Raw genomic sequence first — 7,585 nt, forward strand, 5'->3', positions numbered from 1 at the left:
GCCCGTCACTGTTTGTTCAGGGAATAGGGAAGGTTGATCAGTCCTTCTCCTTTTCCGCTGTTATTTTACTACAGCCTTGTGCTTTGGGCTGTAAAAGACATCTAATGGAGGAATTTCTTCTACTTGCAAAACAATCTGATCGGAGGGATCCTTAGGAATTATCTCTATTCCTGTAGAACTGGGTAGGCCGCTGATTCCACTTGGAACCTGTTTAGATGTTTTCTCCTGTGTGTCAGCCGCTTTTGATGTTTCGGCTTCCTTCGAGCTCTCAAGATTGCTTATGATTGAGTCGAATTGCTGCCATTCCTGGAGCAATTTCGGGTCAATCTGGGCATCTACATTCACCTCTATGCTATTCTGCTCCTGCTCTTTTCCCTGGGTTTCCTCTTGCTCTCTTCTCTGCACTTCCTCATGTTCTTTTGATGTAGCAGGAGGTTCCTTAGTGAGTCGTTGCTCAAGCTCGCTTGATTCTGTCATTGGGGTCATTGTTAACAGATCTAGAGGCAGAGTTTGCAACCTCTGTTCTCTAAGTCTGTTAAATTCAACTAAATCGTCATCCTGATACTTCATTCTAGCCAGCGATTTAACCTAAAATAATTACTCGGCTGAGGAGAATAGGTCATCAAACATATCTTCTTTATGATCAAATTTAGTTAACTTTGCCTGCTCAAGTGCATTGTAGGCGACTTTGTTTGGATCAAATTGCCTATTAGGAAGAGTGGCTAGATTTAGTGCTTTGATCTTATCAGCCTCTTTCTCTGCATGTTTAAAGTCATGCAGAGCGTAGACACCTCATCTTATAGGAAAAGGAGGCCAAACCTGTTTCTTTTTTCTTTTTAGAGCCTGTGTAACTCCTTCGGATGTAATCTGATAGGCTACCTCCCTGGCTAACAATTTATCAGGTATGTATAAAGGGAGGACATGAGGCTTGGCTTGGCTGCCAAAAACTCTTATATAGATGATTTTTTCTTCTACGAACCATCTTCCTACGGATGTCAAGTCAACCCCCGTTTGGTAGGAAATCTTAGGAGCAGGTTTATCAAAAATGGAATAGTGAATGGGTAACATAAAACTGTTGCAAACTTGATATAAATGGTGCTTATAGTGAGCTTTCCATAACTTCTGATGGTATATATGAATGGGAATGGGGTCTTGTGGAGTCCATCTCCATCCAAGCACAGGAAATTCAGAATTAAAACACAGGGTGTCCAAGATATAGGCACTATAGTAGAATGGGGGAATGACCCTTTCAGTAATGCAGGATTTGTTTCTAAATTCAAGGACTGCGGTCGCTAGCTTATCAGACAATATAGTTGCCCAATCCATTATTTCACTATTACATGCTACCTCCATCAAAGGAACCATCTCTATAGTGAAATTTGCGGAATTATGTAACCCCCACAATCTACACATCATTATCTCGGCATAACAATAAGGAGAACACAAAGAATCGATAGAGTACTTACCTGAAGACTCATGCTTGTGTTTTGCTGGGTTTTGCCTCCAATCCCGAATGGGTTCAGATTCAATTTCGTTCTCATTTCTGAATTTCTCCAAGAAAGCCTTGTTGTACTTTTTCTTCGGTACAGGCAAATGTCAAATCATCAGGTTGAAATGAATTGAAGATTCTCCCATCCATGGTGCAAAATGTTCTGTTTGTGATTGGGATTTATTTAATTGCCCACTTCACCACATTTGTATATGGGAGAATTTGTTCCCGGGATGCTATTCGATGAAGGAAAGAGTCGGCTAAATCCTTTAGAGTAGCATCAAATTTTCGAGTCATGTCTGCTGTGGCCTGCACTGTTGTTACCTCAGGCTCTTCGGCCTCAATCAAATTATAGGTTCTTAGCCAAGTAGTTTTGTCGAGTCCTAGACATGCAGTGTCGGATATCAGTCCTTTTCTGTTTGTTCCTAGATCGGCGGTGGGTTGCCCTGTAGCTGGCGACGCGGAAGCTGTTGCGGTCTTCTTAGATTTCTTCCCCATTCTGCTTGAACTTACTGCTTCGGAAGAGCTCTGCACAGGAGTGAAAATGAACGTAATGTGAAGAATTGATAACAGAAACCAAAGAAAAACGAGATACATCAATCAATGAATAGTGGAGGATTTGAATTAAGGTGGCCACGAATGCGATCTCCGAAGAGATTTTAGACTTATTGTTTCATTAAATGGCCGTCTAAACCTCTCAATCCTTTAAATGCTCATTATGTCGTTTATTGGCCAAATGATTCACTTAAGCGTGGCTTCGATGTTTTGGCGGTTGATTGCAAGTGAATTGCTATTGGGAAAGGAAAGGCCATTAATACTAAATAACCATAAAATATCCCGGCTTTACCAATCTTTTTTGAAATCTGCGCTTTTGGCTTTATCGCAATCGGCGAACGGGGGAAAGCTTAAGTTTTTATATTGGTTCCTTTCGGAATCCCCGATTGATGATAGCGATATCGCCAAGTCGCATTGGGAGTTTTAAATGAGGGCTTTGAAATGCATGCATGGTACATCCCCGATCCCCGATAGCGATATCGCATCGCGTCGGAGCGAAAAGGGGCTTTTGTTATGATAGCTTGCCATTGCCGATATCCGATAGCCATTCGTGAATTGTCGCATCGAGGAAAAATTAATGGGCCTTTTGTTATGTATCCTTTGTTATTGCGATATGCGATCTTGCGATCGCTTTATCACAATAATAAGGGATTATTCCATTTTTTATTATTATAAGATGCTTATGTGATTTATCAAAAGGTTTATAATGTTTTATTTATTTTCGGACCGTTTGAAAAATACTAAGTTGATACCAATTTAATTCTAAAAGGGACCCATTTCATATTATAGTTATGAAAATAAAATTTGTATGAAATGGGGGGTTGTTGTAGAGCACAACAAGCTCAAAACCACGAACTCACAAGAGTCGTTATTCTCACAAAATTTAAGCTTTATATCCCCTAACAAAAAGCATGCAAGAGGCGAAAATTGCACCAGGGAAGCCCGAATCGAGAAACGGAGGCAGTTTCCGATGCGTAATTAGCGCGTGCATCACCAGGCAAAACCCCTCGAGATGGAAAGCCTCTAATTGCTCAGTCGCCTGTAAGCCCAGAAATTGTAGGAAAAAGCGCTAAAGGCGAAAGGAAAAACTTGAACTCTAGACTAGTGGTATTTATCAGGTATATCATCAAGTGGTATGTAGATATCTACCGAATGTACAACATCTACAGACAACTAAAGACAGAAGGCTCAAGAAAGGGCAGAATCCATCAAAAGGTTAACCAAATTGAATTGGGATTCTTACTAGACATACTTGGTGAAACAACACAACCAGTGCATGACTTTCAAATGTATCATCAATTCTGCCAAGAAGATGGTGCCAACACTTGCTAATTCCATTTTCGCAGGACAGCTAAAATTGGAAGTCGGCCATCCAACTCTCCTCAAGCAAATGCTGAACGCTTGCAACTACAAAGAACAGATACATAGATAGTTAGTTATTAGTTTTAGCTTTAGATTCAGTTTTAGTTTTAATTTTTCTTTATTTTTGCCTGAAATGAGGATGGTCATTTAAACCGCATCCTACATTTTTGTAATAAATTATTTTTAGATTTAGTTAGTAGTATTTAAACCCTTCTCATGCATTTAGAGAACGGTACATAAATTTATCAAAAACTTGTCCTCAGAACATGCACTTTTGCGCCCTCCGAGGAGGTTTTGATGAATGAATGGAACATGATTTATTGATATCTGCGTTTAATATCTGCTACTGATGTTGCACTTCTGTACTCTTAGTGGATGTTGGATTAAGAAGAGATAGATCATTTTTGTTGGAGCTCATGAGTAGAACTAGTTATAAATGGTACTTTATCTCTTAACTATTTCTGCTTATTTGTTAAGGTGATATTCATGTTCAGTTATTTATATATGAATGCGTGAATGCTTGAGTTATCATTTGGCACTTCTGTACGGTGATAGCTATTTATTTATGTTTAATATATGAGTAGCTTATTATGTGATATGTTTTTCACAATTGATTCGTCTAACTTTTTATACGAAATGGTTTATCTTTATTGAATTATTTTCTCATAGCAATCGAATGATCTTTATTACCAACTGTTATCTAAAATCATTTTAGATCGCATAACGGAAAGATTACATCCCGGGTTAGTTTAGAATTAGATATTTTTGTTTATTAGAATATAATTGCATGTTGTTAGATTAAATTTAAAATAAAATCATTTTACTTAGAAGTTATTAGAAAGGAAGTATCAATTCTCAACACACACGCACATAAATTGGGAAACTGGTCTCATATCCCCAGTTGGACCCACTACACCAAACGGAAAAGGAGCTGCTAACCAAGGTCCGGACCGGGTGGGTATCCCCCTTGTTGTAGACCCAATTTTCGGGGTTTCAACAGGTGGTTGACATTATTCAAATGGTTTCTAAACATGACGTCAACCTAGGATTCTGAATTGGAGGTGTCGAGTAAAGTCCTAGGATTTGTGCATCGAGACAGGAATTGTTTCCATTATGTAACAATGGGGAAATATATTTTCCCACTTCCTTGGACTCTATAATCGCCCATTCTATGAATAGACATTTATATTATTTTCATCAACACATGGAAATGTATGCTTGATAATGGATTAGCCTCCCCCTAGCTCATTCCACCTTCAAACCACATCCTTAGTGCATTATCCTACTCACTAGACTATTTCTTATAACAAAATAGGGACTCTTGTAGTAGCTTGCATTTTGCATTCAAAACTTATCCAAATTTGCATCGATAAATGGCTAGTCTTGTTTTATGTGTTACAATGTACCTATGACCCTAAACATGAACCTTAGAAGCCAAGAAACCATGTATATTCCTTAACCTAGTAGTTGTAGAAAAATGTATTTTTCCTACAAAATTAAGGTTTCATATTTACCTACTTTATTGCATTCATGAGTTTTCTTTCTTTACAGAGTAGAACAAAAATGTTTTTATCTCATCATAGTTAACATGGTTTTCTTTCTTATTGTTACAATTTATGTATATTTTCTTTATTGTCCTTTAGACTTTCCTAAAATTATGAATTTTACCTCTAGCATATGCAGTAGAATGGTCTCTAAGTAATTGAATATCATATGAATGTCTACACATGCACAAAATCAACAAAAGAACATAGTACATGTTATACACATAGTGTTGACCCATCTTAACTTTGTATGAACCCTAGGTTAACAATTAAAGTTGAAACCCTTGGGAGTTGTCACTATTCTTGTTGCATAAGGGACATCATTTCTTGGCACCGTTTCTAAGGAGACGTCAAGGCATGTAATGTATTCTTCCCTATTTAATTTTTACTTTCACTCATTTTCTGCAGAAATAAACAAAATTTTCATTAGGCATTCATTATTTCAAAAACAAAAAATTATTTATTTCTTTATACCTCATAGAATTAGGGACATAAAGAGAAATTTATTATTGAAAACACACATTTCCACAAGAAACAAACTTTCTTTTGCTGATTGTGATCCTCTTACCCTATCCACAAAGCATATTGAGGCCTTTTTATGTGAGCAAGCAAGGATTTTTAAGGATATTGTAGAACAAGAAATACCTTCACAAGCCACTAATACCATTGCTAGAGATGGGAAAACTAAAGTATTTCCTATCAGGGAGACCAATGGAGAAGCCAAGATGAAAAAAATCAACCCAACTGCTCTTCCACACTTATATGGTGTGACTACTGAGGACCTTCACACTCTTATGTTTGAGTCTATAGTGGTTTGCATGATATATGATTAAATAAAAGATGAGAAAAAACTAAAACAATTCTTTTCTACTTGGAAATATTTGCATATTGCATGGAAATTTAAAAAACTTGGCGATGAAAATTTCAAGCATTTGTTAGATTATATTGATATTTTTCTCTCAACGCAATCATTCCAGAGAAGAGGATCTAGAAATACTTTTACATATGATATGATATTTTTTCCTTTTTCCTTTGTAAAATTTAAATTGTTTTACCATTTCATGTTTCCGAATTTTCATTTACATATATTTGAAAAAATAATTGATGCCTTTCTAAGATTTATGAAGGTAAAGTTGATTTAAAATGGAAATGGCTAATTTGTCTGCTCATTTTGTATCTATTTTATATCCAAAAAATTGAACCTATGGATGTAGAAGTGTGGACATAGGTTTATGTTGTGATCATATAGAAAATGAATAAATAACGAAAAGCTGAAACTATAGACAATGCACCATAACAAGTTTTTAAGAAGTAAATGGACCAAACCTTTATATAGTTGGAAAGTAGTATCAAAAAGTCGATAGCGGGGTGGGGGGTGGGGGGCTGTAGGGGGTGGGGGGTGCCTGGTAGTATTGAAAACCACCATGAGGGGTCCACTATTCAACAGTGTGAAACATGTTACGAACAATAGATTTCACAAAATGACAAAACATGGACCCCCCGCCTTGATTAAACTTCGGATGAGGAGGGGGGTTTTCTATTTAATAATGGCCATCAATCATATCTTGGTGAGCCATCACCTCTCCCAAATTTAGTACCCTTTGGATTAGTCCAGTATGTATCAAAACATGGAGAGATTTTTAAAATACAAAGGATTCAAAGGAGGATTTGTGGTGAAATCCAATAATGTTGAGACTGCATAATGAGAAAATTTGGTTATAAAAATTCTTGTTTGTTTCTAATTTCAGTATCACTTTTTTATACTATGATTGGATTATTCATTGGAGGATTGACTATATAGTGAGGAAGGATATTTGATGCACTAATAGTGGATGAATTTTAATAGGAATAGTTTTGGTTTCTTTAAGGAAATTGTGTCCAAGTTCATTAAGCCACATTTTCGAAGTCCTCTCGGATAACAAGGAGTGCTAACCACCTTTATAATATGGAGTATCATTTGAAAAATAATGTTTTCTTTGTGCACGTGGTGGAACCTGGCTAGTCCAAAAAAATCAACAATGAGTAATGCATATCATCTAATGAAATAGATGGGGAATTAACTACACCAAGCCACCTAATACATGGTTTGGCACACACTAGTTCTTCTTATGTGGCATCATCTAATTTCATATAGGGTTTTAAATATATCAGGCAAAACCATATCCCCCAATGCTCAATACTGCCTCATCTAATTGTTCTAAGGTTTGGCTAAACCACCCATGGTAACTCCTAATACCACCATTATTCCATTGCATTACTCAGTTCCATTCCATCCATCTTTCCTGGTGATATTTTTTCATGTGATAATGACAAAAAATTCTTTGTAATCATTGTTAGTGATGTCGTGCTATGCTCTATCACTACACCATATTCTCTCCAAAAGTGAAATGGTCAAAACATTGTGTGTATAAAAGCTTTGGCTCCATAATGTAATATAGTGAAGCACAAAGTTTGATATGTTCATTGATGTTGACATGTAATTCATTTTAGGTTAAGACACTATTTTAGACTACAAATTTAAAATGTTATTCTTGAATGTTGCATCTTTGTTTCCCTTTATTTATTTATAATTTTTAAAATCTTTATGTTTTACGAATATTTGAAATTAACTTGGTAGCAAAATGAAAATTCAATT

This window comes from Pinus tabuliformis, chromosome 2_2 (genome assembly GCF_031772625.1).
Source record: "Pinus tabuliformis cultivar Carrire ecotype Pingquan chromosome 2_2, CPIR1, whole genome shotgun sequence".
Taxonomy (NCBI): Eukaryota; Viridiplantae; Streptophyta; class Pinopsida; order Pinales; family Pinaceae; genus Pinus; species Pinus tabuliformis.